Below are 14,749 nucleotides of genomic sequence, written 5' to 3'. Positions count from 1 at the left end.
GAACATTGTGCAACTCCACCAAAAGGTAGTTCGAAAACATTTTTCGAGAAATTCCCATACTTCTCAGGGTTTAACACAAGTGAAGCAGAAACGTTTTATTTCAAACTGTTAAATAAGACAGTGGTGAAAACAATGCTGACAAACACTAAATTAATCTATTAAGAAACATTTTATGAAAAAAAGACTACATTTGGTTTTGATTTTTGGAAAAACAATATTAAAACAAAAACCATCTGGGGTACCAAAGATTGGCAGGTCCAAGGTATAGAATCGTTATTTAGAGCCTGCACGATCCCAGAACAAATTATATTCTTGAATGACACCCATTCAACAGACAACCTGTCTTGGCCTAGCCAAAATTAAAGACTTAAACAAACCGTCTATTCCAAAGCCAACAACTGACAGTAATAGCACTACAGATGTTGAGATAGACGTATCCCATATTTTTAACCAAAAGAGAACACATCCTGATTGGAAAACATGGTTGATCTGGCCCACAGACACAAATAACTGTCAAGATAGATTCCTGAACAAAATACAGGGGTTCAAATTGACCAGGTCAGACCCTAGATACTCCCAAAGACAACATCCATGGATAGTTACAACATACAGTGTAGGAAAACTCTGCCTCGAATGGCTACAGAAATCCACACTGGCAGAAATTAAGCAACACTTGACTTTACTTAAAGACGGTGCTGACTTGCGTGATTTCATAATGGGACCACGCAAAGAGCGTCAAAAACGTTTCATAGTGGCCGGTATATACGCAGCTTACAACGAAGCTTGGAAAGAAACGCAAATTGAAACAGCAGAAAAAATACGGGAAATTGACCGTATTAATTTGGAAAAATCACTTTCTGTTGTGGACAATGGGTTAATGACTCTGTCCTCCAGAATATATTCACTGGACAGTATTGTATCATCTGCTATTGATATAATAGAGCAGGACTTACTAATGTTACAACACGGTCAGTCCCAATTACGTTCTATTGTACAGCTTGGCTGGACGTTGCAAAATCTGCGTTCAGGCTACTTGCCCTGGCGTTTAATCAACACAACGTCATTATTCTCTATCTTTAACCTTACTGATACACAAATCAGTTTGGCACAAAAAGGAGCAGAGTATACAATTCTGAGCATTGAAAAACTTGAGAGATTACCATTGACAATGTCAGAAAGACCTGTCATTGAATAGATAATACACGGAATCATAACTATTCCGATAACAACTTTCCAATTTAAATACTGCCAAGAGTATATACCAGCAGGCCAGTATGAAAGGTTGGGTAAAGGGTACATTAAGTCATCATGGAAATTGCCTTACACACACACATGTTATAGTGAAAAGAAACAATGTATTTCTTAGTGGTAACAATTGTAAACGATCACTAAGCGGTATACTTCTGTGTCAAGATATTAACTTGCATGGGGCCTGTGAGGGGAATTCAAATAACCTTTCATGTCACCAGCATGGCACACCTGCAACACGAATAGAGCCATTCTTTAGACGGCTTTCTAACGGGAGCTATATTCTAATAGTGGACCACAGCTCTTGTGGCATGGTGCCAGGAAAAGCTTATCTTGTGAGCGTTAGTGCCATGTTCACTTGCTGTATGCAAGTATTGTATCCAAACAGCACTCCAGACATGGAGGCGAAAATTTGGCCTTTTTTGAATATCTCTTCTATTCGAATTGATACTTTAAGCGGAATGAAGTCTGTTCTTTTACAGACAACTGTGCCCTTGACGTCATCAAAAGAAACGTATGATCTGCAAGTTGCAAGGACAACGGCAGAGATACATACCCTTTTATCAACAAATTGCCCCCTGCATTTCGCAGAAATGCTAAGCCAAATCCTAAATATGTCTGATACCAGTGGTATCCCACATATATTTAAGACAATTTTTTCGGGACTGTTAACACCCTTCAAAACAGTTCTGGGCATTTTTCCTAATTTTGTCCATTCTTTCTTTGGCGGCCTACCACTTCTGTTGGGACTCGTAGCAGGCATTTTATTTTTGATACTTCTGCTTCGATATGGCAAGCCTAATCGCAGACAAGACTCCAGTAACGATGGAAGAAACGATCCTGGCTATACGCTATCGGGACCGCATAACTAAAGTCCTTGGATTAGCCCGGCTAAGAGATCTGAATATGACATGGTTTCTTTCATTTAGACCCATCTGACAGAACTGCATCTTACCTGTGCTTCGATGTATGCTATGCGGAGAAGAATGCGTGTTGGACGTCTGTCTTACACTACCATCAGCAGTACCATTGGATACAGATACTTTGCTAAGTCCTGTAACGGCTCATGCATCGTGTTGTCCCCGGCGGTTATCCATCCTGATGACGGCATTCGTTGAAACTTCTACACTACGATTAGGTGGTAGTGAAGTACGAGATGAGAGCAACATCACCCAGGTACAACCTTTTGTGAGCATTGCTGATCCTGACATCGACGATAGCAATCATGCTCAAGACTGCACAGTTGCGGTATTTTCAAACCTGATCGAACTTTCACCTGAAGCCGTAGACAACTTTTTTGCGAGTCTGATATGATGTTTTCCCCTGAACAGAAAGAATAACTTTTAAGCAAACAAGCACACAGCGTTCCCTGAACTCTGAATTTGGCCTTCGGCTTTGATAAACAAAAGCTACTGAAAATATTTGGAACTATTTTTTTTTTCCCCTGAAGACGAAATTATTATTTTCCCAAATACCAAAATATTTACCTTTTTTTTTGGCACTTGTACTCTGCTTAAAGTAGAACTATTCTTAAAGAACAGAGCTTCTATTTTTAGGAACTCTAGAGACAATATGTTACATCAGCCTCTAGCACATTTACAGCGACTGTATTTATATGTGATGGAATGGTCTCGCCCTTCTTTTCTGTATTAAGAGCCATTTCATGTGTAAATTTCGCAAATCGTTCAGCTAATCATATATATGCATTATTTTAACTGAATGATTACACTTCTTGAAAAGCGTACAGTACCAATATCATTTTCATGTATTTCGCATGCACCATTTCAAATGCAAATAATGTATTTTGGGGTGGGTTGGAATACACATGCACCTTTAAATGTTTACTATTGCTTAATTTTAGTAATGAAGGATATTCGATCGTGGAGTGGGTATTGTGTTTTTATCCAGGAGCCTAAACCGATATTTCTATTTTATACCCTTGTCTGGTTATAATCAATAATATCCATACAACGGCTTAGTAATCATATCCATATTCAGTCGTAGCACATGCTGTCACATTAAGCAAGGCTACTTCCCCGGCCTCCTAGAAAGCACAACGAGTTCTCTAAACAAACCAAACCTCCAGCAACCTGGGAAATCCCCCTTGCTTTTGTTTTGATTTCATCCTAGAACTCCTGTAAAGCACTGTAAGAACGGCCAGTTCTTAGTGACATCTTTATTGACGTCTTATGTCCAACCTTACGTCAAACCCGGCACCTTTCAGGTATAAATATACCAACGTTGCCTTAAGCCTTTCAAGCCTGCCCTGATCCCCCACTTTCTCTACTCAATAGTTCTTTGACCACTGGTATTGTTCCTGACTTTTTTAAATGCGCCACAGTAACGCCGATTCTCAAAAAACCTAATGCAGATCCTCTAGTACTGAGCAATTTCCGCCCCATTTCCTTACTCCCTTTTCTTAGCAAAATTCTAGAGGCCCATGTGACTAATTGTCTCAGTGCCTTCATCGAGTCTTCCCAATTTCTGGATCCCCAGCAGGCGGGCTTCCGGCCGGGACACTCGACCGAGGCGGTTATTGTGGCTGTGATGGACGAGCTCAGGAAGGGAGCCGATAACAACATTCCCCAGGCACTTGTGCTCCTGGATTTGTCGGCTGCCTTCGACACGGTCGATCATACTCTTTTGATCGACCGTGTCGGCAGAGCCGGCATCCGGGGCACAGCGCTAGAGTGGATTAGATACTTCTTGCTCCATCGCTCCCAGGCTGTTCGCCTATCTTCCTTCTCGGCCACCCCTGTGAAACTAACTTGTGGGGTCCCTCAAGGGTCGGCTCTATCACCGCTTTTATTTAACCTGTATATGCAACCTCTGATCCAATCATTACATAATTATCCCGTCACTACTTTCAACTATGCTGATGATATTCAAATGGTCTTTAATCTTAAATCTACGCCCACATCCATCGCCAATTTTCAGTCTACCATGTCCTTTATTGGAGAATGGATGTCCCAAAGCCAATTGAAATTGAATCCCAACAAAACGGAGCTGGTTTTAACAGGAGGCCCCCTTAATCCCTGGAATCCCAACTTCTGGCCACCATCTTGGGGCCCCGCTCCCTCCCCCTCTGAATCTGTAAAGAGCTTGGGGGTCATCATCAGCAAAGATCTCTCATTGGTATCCCAGATCAAGGCAGTTACTTCATCATGTTTTTTTCAACTACGTCTAATTCGAAAAATATCCAGGTTTCTGACCACTGAGGCCCTTATACTGGTTATTATGGCTTTGGTTATCTCCCGTCTTGATTATGCCAACGTTCTTTACGTTGGCATCCCAGCCTATCAACTCCGCCAATTACAACTGGTGCAGAAACAAGCGGCGAGACTCGTTTTCCGTCAACCCAGACATCAAAATGTCTCCCCCATACTGAAAAAGCTTCATTGGCTACCAATGATGAAACATGGTCTTTTCAAACTTGATTGTACCGTCTTCAAATCCTTGACTGGCCAAGGCCCTGCTTTTATAACTTCCAGGATTCATCGTTACGTTCCCTCCCGTAACTTGCGTTCCTTGCACCATAACCTTCTCTCAGTTCCTTCCTTTAAGCGGAAGAAACACGGCGGCCTCGGGTTCTCTTTTCTGGCCCCCAAAATTTGGAACTCTCTCCCCCATGAACTTCGATCAGCTACCTGTTACATGCCCTTCAGGAAACTATTAAAAACTCATCTATTCCGACAAGCATATGAGGACTGATCACCTGCTCCCTCTCCCTTCCCCCTGAGTTTATCTGTCCCACAGCACCATGAAACCAGCGGTGTCCGAGCGCTCTATAAATAATTTTTACAATTACAATTACACGGTGGTGGTTTTGGAGCAGAGCAGCTATCTACTTGCCCGAGAGCCCAGCTGATGCGAGAGCCCACGGACGCTGCCCCTCCTCTTTTGACGCACTGAGAGAGACGCTGTCTTTTCTCCTGCCGAGAAATCCAGCTCCGGTGTTTCCAGATACCTTCGCGGGTTACTGGGATATCGAGTCCTGAGAGAGAGATACAAGACCTCCTGCTTTCTATTGCCCAGGTACGGAGCTGACTTAAACCTTAAAGAGAATTCTTGAGTCAGATTCTTGGCAAACCCAACTTAACTTAAACTGCTACTTACTTACTCCTTCCCACGTATTAGGCTTAGGTCAGGTACACCGGGGTAGGCGTATTTAGAAGCACCAGTTGAGTACGTTAGTCAATGTATATATGTATGTATATATTTTATCTATTTTAAAGTACCATATGGCTAAGAAACCTTATCAATGCTTTTACAGTATTATTTTATAATCCTCCTTTTACTGTACGCACTTTACTTTAATATGAGTATTGCAATTGTGGCAATTCATTTCTCTTGTATGAGGAAGAAGACTGCTCAATAAATTACACCTTTTATTGAAAACGCCCGTCTTTCTTTTCTCTGCATTCTGGTGAAACTGAGTACGCACACTTGACTGAGTGAAATAGCTGTCTATTGTTTTCACACGACTCTAGAGATACACTCTTATTCAGAGGGAGCAAAGTTGTCATGTTTTATGGTTGTCAGTAGCTAATCCCTTCTTGTCTATCCAGGGAGGTTAAACTCCTCCTCGTTTATTCGAGAAAGTTTCTAGTGACCTCTGAGCTAGCTGGCAAACCTTAAGTCTAATATAGTCAGTAGAGACCTAGATGACCTCAGTCCTACGTCTACACTGCTGTCTATAATATTCCAATGTGCAGAGCCTATTGGGAATATAGGAACTACACTACACTTTGTGTCATCAAAATCAATCAAAAACATACCAGATAAAGTTCTGACTCGCAACAAAGCAACATATGCCATGTCAACACAGTATTTCGAATGTTCACCAAAGCACTGTCTACACTTAAACCTTGAGATTTATGAATAGTGACTGCATATGCCAGAGAAATTGGAAACTGTTTTCTACGGACATATAAATCTTTAACAAGCAAAAAACGAACTGAATGACGACCAATATGTTTCACTTCTTCAATCTGATCAAATTTCATTTTTAAAAATTCAATACCATCTTTATTCGAGTTATTAACAAAATCCACAACTTTGCCCATTGCTCCATTAACTAAACCTTTTTCTACGTCCAAATTACGCCTTATAATTACCCAACAGTTTCAACATGCATATAGATTCTTTTAAAAACCAGCAGGTTTAGATATAGATTTTACTAAAGAATCCAATTTTGTTTTCAGTTTTTCTGTCAAAATAATAGTGATTCCTTCATGCTCTATTTTAGCGATGGCTTCCATTTTTATTATTTCTTCATTTTCTAGCTTCAAAACTTGGTCATTAAATATAGAACACTCGTGCAGTGTTGGCATTAAGCAGATTACAGATTTGTTTTCTGCAATTTTCATGTATATTTTCTCAGGAACTATATTTGTATTTGGAAACAAATTGGAAAGTAACCGACTCTTCAAAGCTTGTTTGCCATGTTCTGTCAGTAGTCCAATTCTTAAATCTTGAAGAATAGTTCCATAATGAACCTCATTCGCCTGTCGCATATTTGTAATGAGCAATAGATCTCCGGAAACTATGACATGTTTTCCTCCAAATAACACGTCATACTCTGTTTTAAGAATTTGCTGCATTCTTAAATGCACAAAAGCAAGCATTAAGTTTGAGACCATGTTTACCTCATCAATAATCAGAAGTTTAATTTTCTTCAGCACTCTTGAAACTTCACAACAAGCTTCTCCAGATAGCTGGTGATATTCCAATTTGTTTTCATGCTCCACAGGTAACATTAGTAAACAATGTAATGTAATTCCTTTAATGTTGTGTGCTGCCAACCCAGTTGGAGCACTTACAACACAAGACAAATGTGACTCAGTTGTTTTCTGTAGATAACTGGTGATTACTTTAATGAAGAAACTTTTTCCTGTTCCAGCTTGTCCACTCACATACATTCGGACAGGTTGAAACGATGTGCATGTGCATTCCTTCTTTTCATGAAGAAATCCATGGTCAATCTGTTGTCTTACTTGCTGATATATTTCTTGCTGTTCAACATTTAGTTGTTCTTCCAAGTTTGTTAAGTTTGTTACATCTTCTTGAGCTAGATGCATTGCTGTTTCCACCTCATTCATGGCGATTGCTGCTTCATTTTCAACAATTGGTTGTCCTAGTGGATCTTGACTCAGCGCAGCAGAACTTTTACTGTCTTGAGAACTATCTCTAGCAATCTCAGCTGCAATTGTAGCTTCTTAATCAATTTCATTGTTCAACATTTTCACAGAATTTTACAAAAGCAGTGCATTATATGGTATCTTTACAAGCATTGACAGAATCTTCATAGCTCTGAAAATCTCCTAGTAATTCCAATTCTGAACGCCACGGTTTGAACAGTTGCAAAAGGGCTAAATAGTAAAATTCCCTTTTATCAGCAGTATCACAACTCAGTTTCCTTTCGTTTGTTTCACCAAACATCCTTCGGAACCAATCAATCCATATTTGCCATCATGGATGTTCTCTGTAGTATACCGTTTAAAAGTGTAGTTTTGCAGCACTTCATAGAGACACATGTTCTCAAGATGATGAATTCTGTTTGGGTAATATGTGTCCAACATATTTGTTTTCAAAATATCTGTACTTTCTGGATCTTTTTCTGCTAAATATTCAATTTGTTGAACAGATTTTAGTACCCAAGTACGCATTGCTGCAAGACCTAAACTCACCCAAATTCTTCTTCTAGATTTGGAGTATAGACTTGCCGATGATAACCAATCTGAGCATTCCTATGTTCCGATTTCTCAATGCGATAACCGCTTCAAACTGAAACCTTATAATTTCTTACTTATAGTCTTCTCGTGAGAAATCTCTTCTCACATTTCTTTCAATTCCGTCTTTTCTGATTTCATAATGTAGGACGTTACATATCGAGCAACAGCAATGGAATTGTCCGCAACGTACTCAATATCCATGTTCGCATTCCACATGGACAGAATAACTGGATTGTAGTCATTTATGTATTTTGACTCTTCGCTTCTTCCTAAGTTGTATGTATTTTTTGGAGACTTTCTTGTTATGGTATGTCGCATAGCTGACATGAAACTGTTCACTCTTCCTTTGGATATTACAGGATGTGGAAATGCAAAACGACATTTGGTATAGCACTTATCCTTAGACTTGCACTTTCATCAACAGTATTTTCCACATCGATGGCTTTGGAATCGTAAGACTTGTTGTTTTAAGTTGTTTTCTTCTGTGCTTTTGGGTACAGCTCATGTGGCATATTCTTCAATAAAAGACAAAACAGTATCATCCGAATCTGTTCCAAATTTGGGGGCGTCCTTGATCCATAACAGCATATGTATATGAGGAGCACCTCTTGCTTGATACCTCTTTCTCCAAAAGAAATCCACACCTTCTCCAAGAGGAGATAAGAGACATCATATCTTCAAATCTATGATTGAAATACCTGCATACATTAACAGGATCCAAAGAGCACAATTCTCCAGGTGTCTTGTATTCAATATTTTTTATATTGGAATTTGCAACTCGAAGAAATTCAAGTAAATCATCCCAAGCGTACTCCGTACAGCTTAGGGTAAGGAACCATGTAGCAGTTCCTAAGTTCCGTAGCATACATTTCAGTTCTCCATGACGACGGTACCAATATTCATTAGTCCCACGCTAACATGCCATCAGATTAATCAGCTGAGATTCTAAATGATCATCTCTCTGATGCACTTTAACCATAAAATCCTCTGCAGATACATTTTGCAGATGTACTCCAGTTTTTAAAATGTGATTAACTGCATATGAAAGTCCAGACAAGTCACTTTCAAACAAAAGATGAAATATATAAGGGATACATTGTCGAAATCTTGGATCTTCTGCATATAATCTTTATTATATTCAGATGCAGGAATCTGCAGGAATCTGCACAGGACGTTTATTATATCGTCCACCTTTTCCTGTTGGAAACGAATGCGAAAAACAACGAGCTTCCAAGCTCTCTTCCCATACACTCATTATCGCCCAATTTCTCTTATTGATTCTGCAGTTAAGGTACTCGGAAGGGTGGTGTTAAGTCAACTTACGGGATGGCTTGCAGAAACGAAAACACTCTCAGCCCTGCAGTATGGTTTTAGAAAGTGTAGGGGCACGTCGGATCAATGCCTCAACCTACACCTATTGATTGGAAAATAGACAGTTGCCAAGAAGGGTGCACTTTTCCTGGCTTTTATGGTCCTGTCATCGGCCTTTGACCGAGTGAACAGGTCCAAATTGTGGGTTATGCTCCAGAACTTAGGAGTTGATAAAAATATTGTTAATTTCCTCGCAGACCTACACAGGGATTTATCAGCCACCGTGAGGTACGATCAGATGGGCAACTGCACTGAAGGAATACACATTGCCAACGGTGTTTGGCAGGGGTGGATCTTGGTGCCTCTACTTTCCACCCTTTACATCAATAACCTGGATTCTACTTTAAGTGCTGCATGTAAAGATATCCCTCGTGCTGGGAAACATTTGATCCCGGCACTCCTTTATGCGGACAATGCTGCACTTCTAGCTTGAACCACGGTAGGATTACAATCACTTTTAAGCTCCTCCGCGGCCTTCATGAGATCTTTAGATCTTAGCGTAAATTTATCCAAATCCCACGTAATGGCAATCGGCTGCAGGACCACAAGGGTCAAAACCTTTCACTGCGAGGGGAACGTATTATCTAGGGTATCTACGTTCCCGTATTTAGGAATTTAGGAGTTTTATTTGATGACCAGGGCTCTTGGGGAACTCAAATCTTAGCTAAAAGAAATGTCTTGGCCAGAGCTACATCTGCCGTCTTAGGCTTTGCTCGTAAACTGGGAGCCAGACCAATGAAAGCCCTCCTAAAAATATACAGAGCTAAATGCGTCTCCCTTGCAATGTATGGGGCGGACTTGTGGGGAATTAGGAACATGAAGGCCATCCAGGTGGTTGAAGATAAGTTCTTTAGGAACATCTTATCTGACCCGCAATCAACAGCTAGCTAGATCGTTCATCAGGAATGCGGAGCTGGTTTTGTTGAAGACTCAATTGCCATAGCCCCTCTTTTAAAATGGATTGTGACCTGGTTAAATCCTGAATTAGGGCTAAAACACAAATTTTTTGACTTGACTATGGGTATCGCATCCCCTGGCTCAAATATGTTCACAACCTGTCAGCAAAACTGGACAGACCTGAAATATATAATTCACCTGAAAAGCTGCTGAAGGGGGATGTAAAGTGGGTCAAAGAATCATATTTGCGAATAGTTACAATGGCTAGAGAAGAAAGGGAGCTGGTAAAGCCGACAGTAAGGGCTCATCAATTGCGGAAGACTACCCTGGTCATGGAACCGTACTTGGATATCGTCACAAACCCCAACCATCGATTCCTACTGGTTAGATTCAAACTAAATCAATTTCATTTTCTTTTTGGTGAGTCACCGGGTTGGAAGAGGGTGGAAGATTTAGGGGTTTGTTCATGCGACGATTTTTCTGTGCAGGATACTATGCATTTTATTTTTTTCTGCAAGCACCATACTGGTATTCAGAAGCGCTTTATTCTTCCAATTTTAGCAAACAAAGGCTTCGTGCAAGTTAAGCCAGCTCTCCTTTACCTGCAGTTATTGTCAAACGTGTGGGACATTTTCAATGTTACTAGCTTCCTTACTGCGGCTGTAAGAATTATGAGGAAAATAAGTCAAGCTTAAACTGCCCAAACATATTAATCTTAATTAATTGAATTATTGTTGTGGTTTTATGTAATTCCCCCAAATTGTTTTTCCATTTGTCTTGTGCATTTAAATATTTGTATATTCTTAATATTCTTATATGTAAATCATGGTTTTATATTTTCTTGACACAATGTGTCTGTTAGCATGCTTTTATGGTTTGTACATAAACAGAATAAAGTAAATTTGACTGACTGGCTGACACTCATGGGACTTCCCTTTGCTTTTTTTATTTGAAACAACTCAATAGTGTTCACCATCACTTCTTTTGAATGTAGTGGATGTGCACTGTAATGTTCATAGACTTCTTGACATGTCCACTTTTTTAATTTGTCCACTTGATGATTCAGTATCTTCTGCTAAAAGTATGTCATCTTCTCCCATATAAACATTTTTATAGTACTCATTGTTTTTTATCAAATACAAAGTTGCATTCTGTACTTTCCTTACATCCACTAACTCCTGCCAGATTTTCTTACTCTTAGTAGGCAGACCATTACCTAGAATAACTAGTGGTTCACTTTCTACACTCTCTACACCAATAGTTTCAATATTTCTTTAAATCTAACGGTAAATACACAACTCTTCCTTTTAATCCTCTTTGTAAATCTGAAGGAGGCAATTTACCTGTTTTAGGCTCCATACGAACAATAGCCTGAAACGGGTGCACACATTGAATGAGAATAGACTGTTAGGTATTTAAATCTATCAGTTCTGGAGGAATAGCAACCAACTCTAAATTATTATGGACAGCTCTAGTGGGCATTTTATTCTCATCTAGTTTGTTATGACAATATTTACAAATTCGCTGATCAGAACCCAAATCAAAACAATTTTCTTCCAAAAAATAAGTTGAAAATTCCTTCCACATATTATTTTCTCTTTCACTTTTTAAATACAGATCAACACTCCTAGTCTGATTTTTATAGTGAGTTCGCCCACAACAAATACAAAAACATTTTGGACTTTTACCTGATATCACCTTAAACTTTGTAATTTGATCATCAACATTTTTTGTAATAGTACGTTCCACATTGTCTTCAACATCTTCTTCTATTAATGTCTCAGTTTCTGCACTCTCTTGTTCAGGACCAAAGTAACAAAAATCAATTTCATCACAAACCTTTACATCTGATACTGACCCATGCAAAACAGCATTGTTCAACTCATTTAACTTTAGTGCTGGACTTTATGCATAATACAATCTTCTCACTAACTTCCGCATTTGAGTATGATGTACTGCCAACATCCTGAAATGGTGAAAAACACTTTGACATACTTTCCTAGAAAGACAAGCCAGAGAATGCCCTTGCAAACCAGTATTTTTCTTACTCTGCAAGGGTCTAGTCCTTGCAACATCTTAATCTTTTGTTTAACACTTTTAGTATATGTTCGTAAGAAATTGCATAAAAGATCAATAGATTCTTGTCGTACACTACAAATACTACTGCTACCCAAGTGTACACTGAGGCTTTAGGACGTCTGCCTAGAACTTCATCAGCTATCACTTCTTCTGCATTTCTGGGAACCATTTTCTCTTTCTCAATTGGCCAACCATTTCTAACCTCATAAGCTCTACCACTGGTGTCAACTGCATGCAACAAATCATTGGTCTGAAAATAACTCTCTTCATTAAAGAAAGGCTCTGAACTTGAACTGTGTTTCCATTCCCCCCAAAAAAAACACAAAAATGAGTTCTATTAATTAATCTTTTCCGCTTACTTTTGGCCTTCATTAAATGGATTGGTTTAACTAGTGATCAAGGGCCCGATGTAGGTAATCTCGATTTACCTACTCTTAAATACCGAATCATACCGATTCGGTATTTAAGAGTAGGTAAATGGGATGTAGGTAATTTCTATTTTTAAATTACCGAATCGGTAAAATTCGGTAATTACCGAATCTGTATTTACCGATTCGGTAATTGCCATTGAATCCTATGGGCCTTGAGGCCCATAGGAATCAATGCCAATTACCGAATTTGCAAGGGGGACAGGGTGTCACTTTGACACCCTGTTGCACCCCTCAATTGTGCATGGGTGCACATGTTGCTGACATACATGCCCATAGGAATCAATGGCAATTACCGAATCGGTAAATACCGATTCGGTAAAATTACCGAATTTGAAAGGGGGACAGGGTGTCACTTTGACACCCTGTTGCACCCCTCAATTGTGCATGGGTGCACATGTTGCTGACATACATGCCCTTAGGGCATGTATGTCTGCAACATGGCACATTTTTAAAGCAAAAAATATGCTTTTTGAAGGGTTTTCATTATTTACCACCAACTTCTAGTTGGTGGTAAATAACGAATTCTTAAACCCTTTTAGCACTGATTACAGTGCTACCTACCTGTTAAATTACAGAATCAGTAATTTTACCGATTCGGTATTTTACAGAATCGGTAAAATTACCGATTCTGTAATTTGACATGCCCCTACATCTCAATATACAAATACCGGTCGGAAACGGCCGAAAATCGGTATTTTCGGCCGTTTCCGACTGGTATTTGCCTACCTACATCGGGCCCCAAATTCTTTTTAAAACTAAAATAAATAATTTTCTCTTTACTTCAAAAGCCTTTGCAACAATAGATTCAATATGCTTCTTCTTTTTATAAAACAGTGCTCTTTTTATATTTCTTCATATCTTTCAGAAAATTATGTACTACTCTATTATAAAATATTTTTAAACGTATTTCTTTATATTGATTTTCTCTTTTTTTGCCATAAGTTGTATGTACATTGCCTTTTTTTCCTTTCCTATTTTTTTGACTTTTTTTGTGCTTGGAACATTTTCAGTGGTTTCAACATTTTCAATATTCTTTCTGAGTCTAGTAATATTTTAATACATTTGTTAGTGCTCTTACCAGAACATTTTCTCTTTTTAGTCACATTGTCTTGGTCATCCAATACTTGTTGTTGAGTTTTCTTCAAGAAATTGTCCTTTAGCTCTCTTTTTTTCTCGAAATTTCTCAGGCATGATAACTTTATTTGAACAATGATAAACAATATCTGTAAAAAATAAACATAAATAAATGTATATTAATAACTTTATAATTTATACTTTTCTATTACTATACAAACACATTCTACGTAGATACTGACTGGGGAATTGTAGGCCTGAAACACAGGTGTAAAGGTGGTTATACCACTACATGCATAGTGCATAGGAGTTTGAAGCACTACATGGCCTAAATCCTGGCTCACTGCATGAGTACATACATACTGACTGATGATTACAGTACTATCAGAAGAGACAGTGGGTGAATTCATAATTCATTAAGTTTTACTTTAGTGAAAGGATTAGTACATGGTACTGAAAGAGTCACTATGGAATTGGAAGAGGACTCACAGGGTGTTTGCTGGAGTGTATGGATACTAACTGGGGAATTGTAGGTGTGAAACACAAATGTGAAGTTGCTTACAGTACTACATGCATAGTGCAGAGGAGTTTGAAGTACTCCGTGCCCTAAATCCTGGCTCCCTGCCTGAGTACATGCATACTGACTGAATGATTACAGTACTATAAGGAGAGACAGTGGGTGAATTCATAATTCATTCAGTTTTAGTTTAGTGAATGGATTAGTACATGGTACTGAAAGAATCACTATGGGATTGCAACAGCACTCACAGGGTGTTTGCTGGAGTGTATGGATACTAACTGTGGAATTGCAGGCCTGAAAGACAAGTGTGAAGGTGGTTGGACCACTACATGCATAGGAGTTTGAAGCAGTCCGTGCCCTAAATCCTAGCTCACTGCATGAGTACATGCATACTG

The sequence above is a fragment of the Lissotriton helveticus genome, chromosome 5_1, assembly GCF_964261635.1.
Source record: "Lissotriton helveticus chromosome 5_1, aLisHel1.1, whole genome shotgun sequence".
Lineage (NCBI taxonomy): Eukaryota > Metazoa > Chordata > Amphibia > Caudata > Salamandridae > Lissotriton > Lissotriton helveticus.
This window is presented reverse-complemented; position numbering follows the sequence as displayed.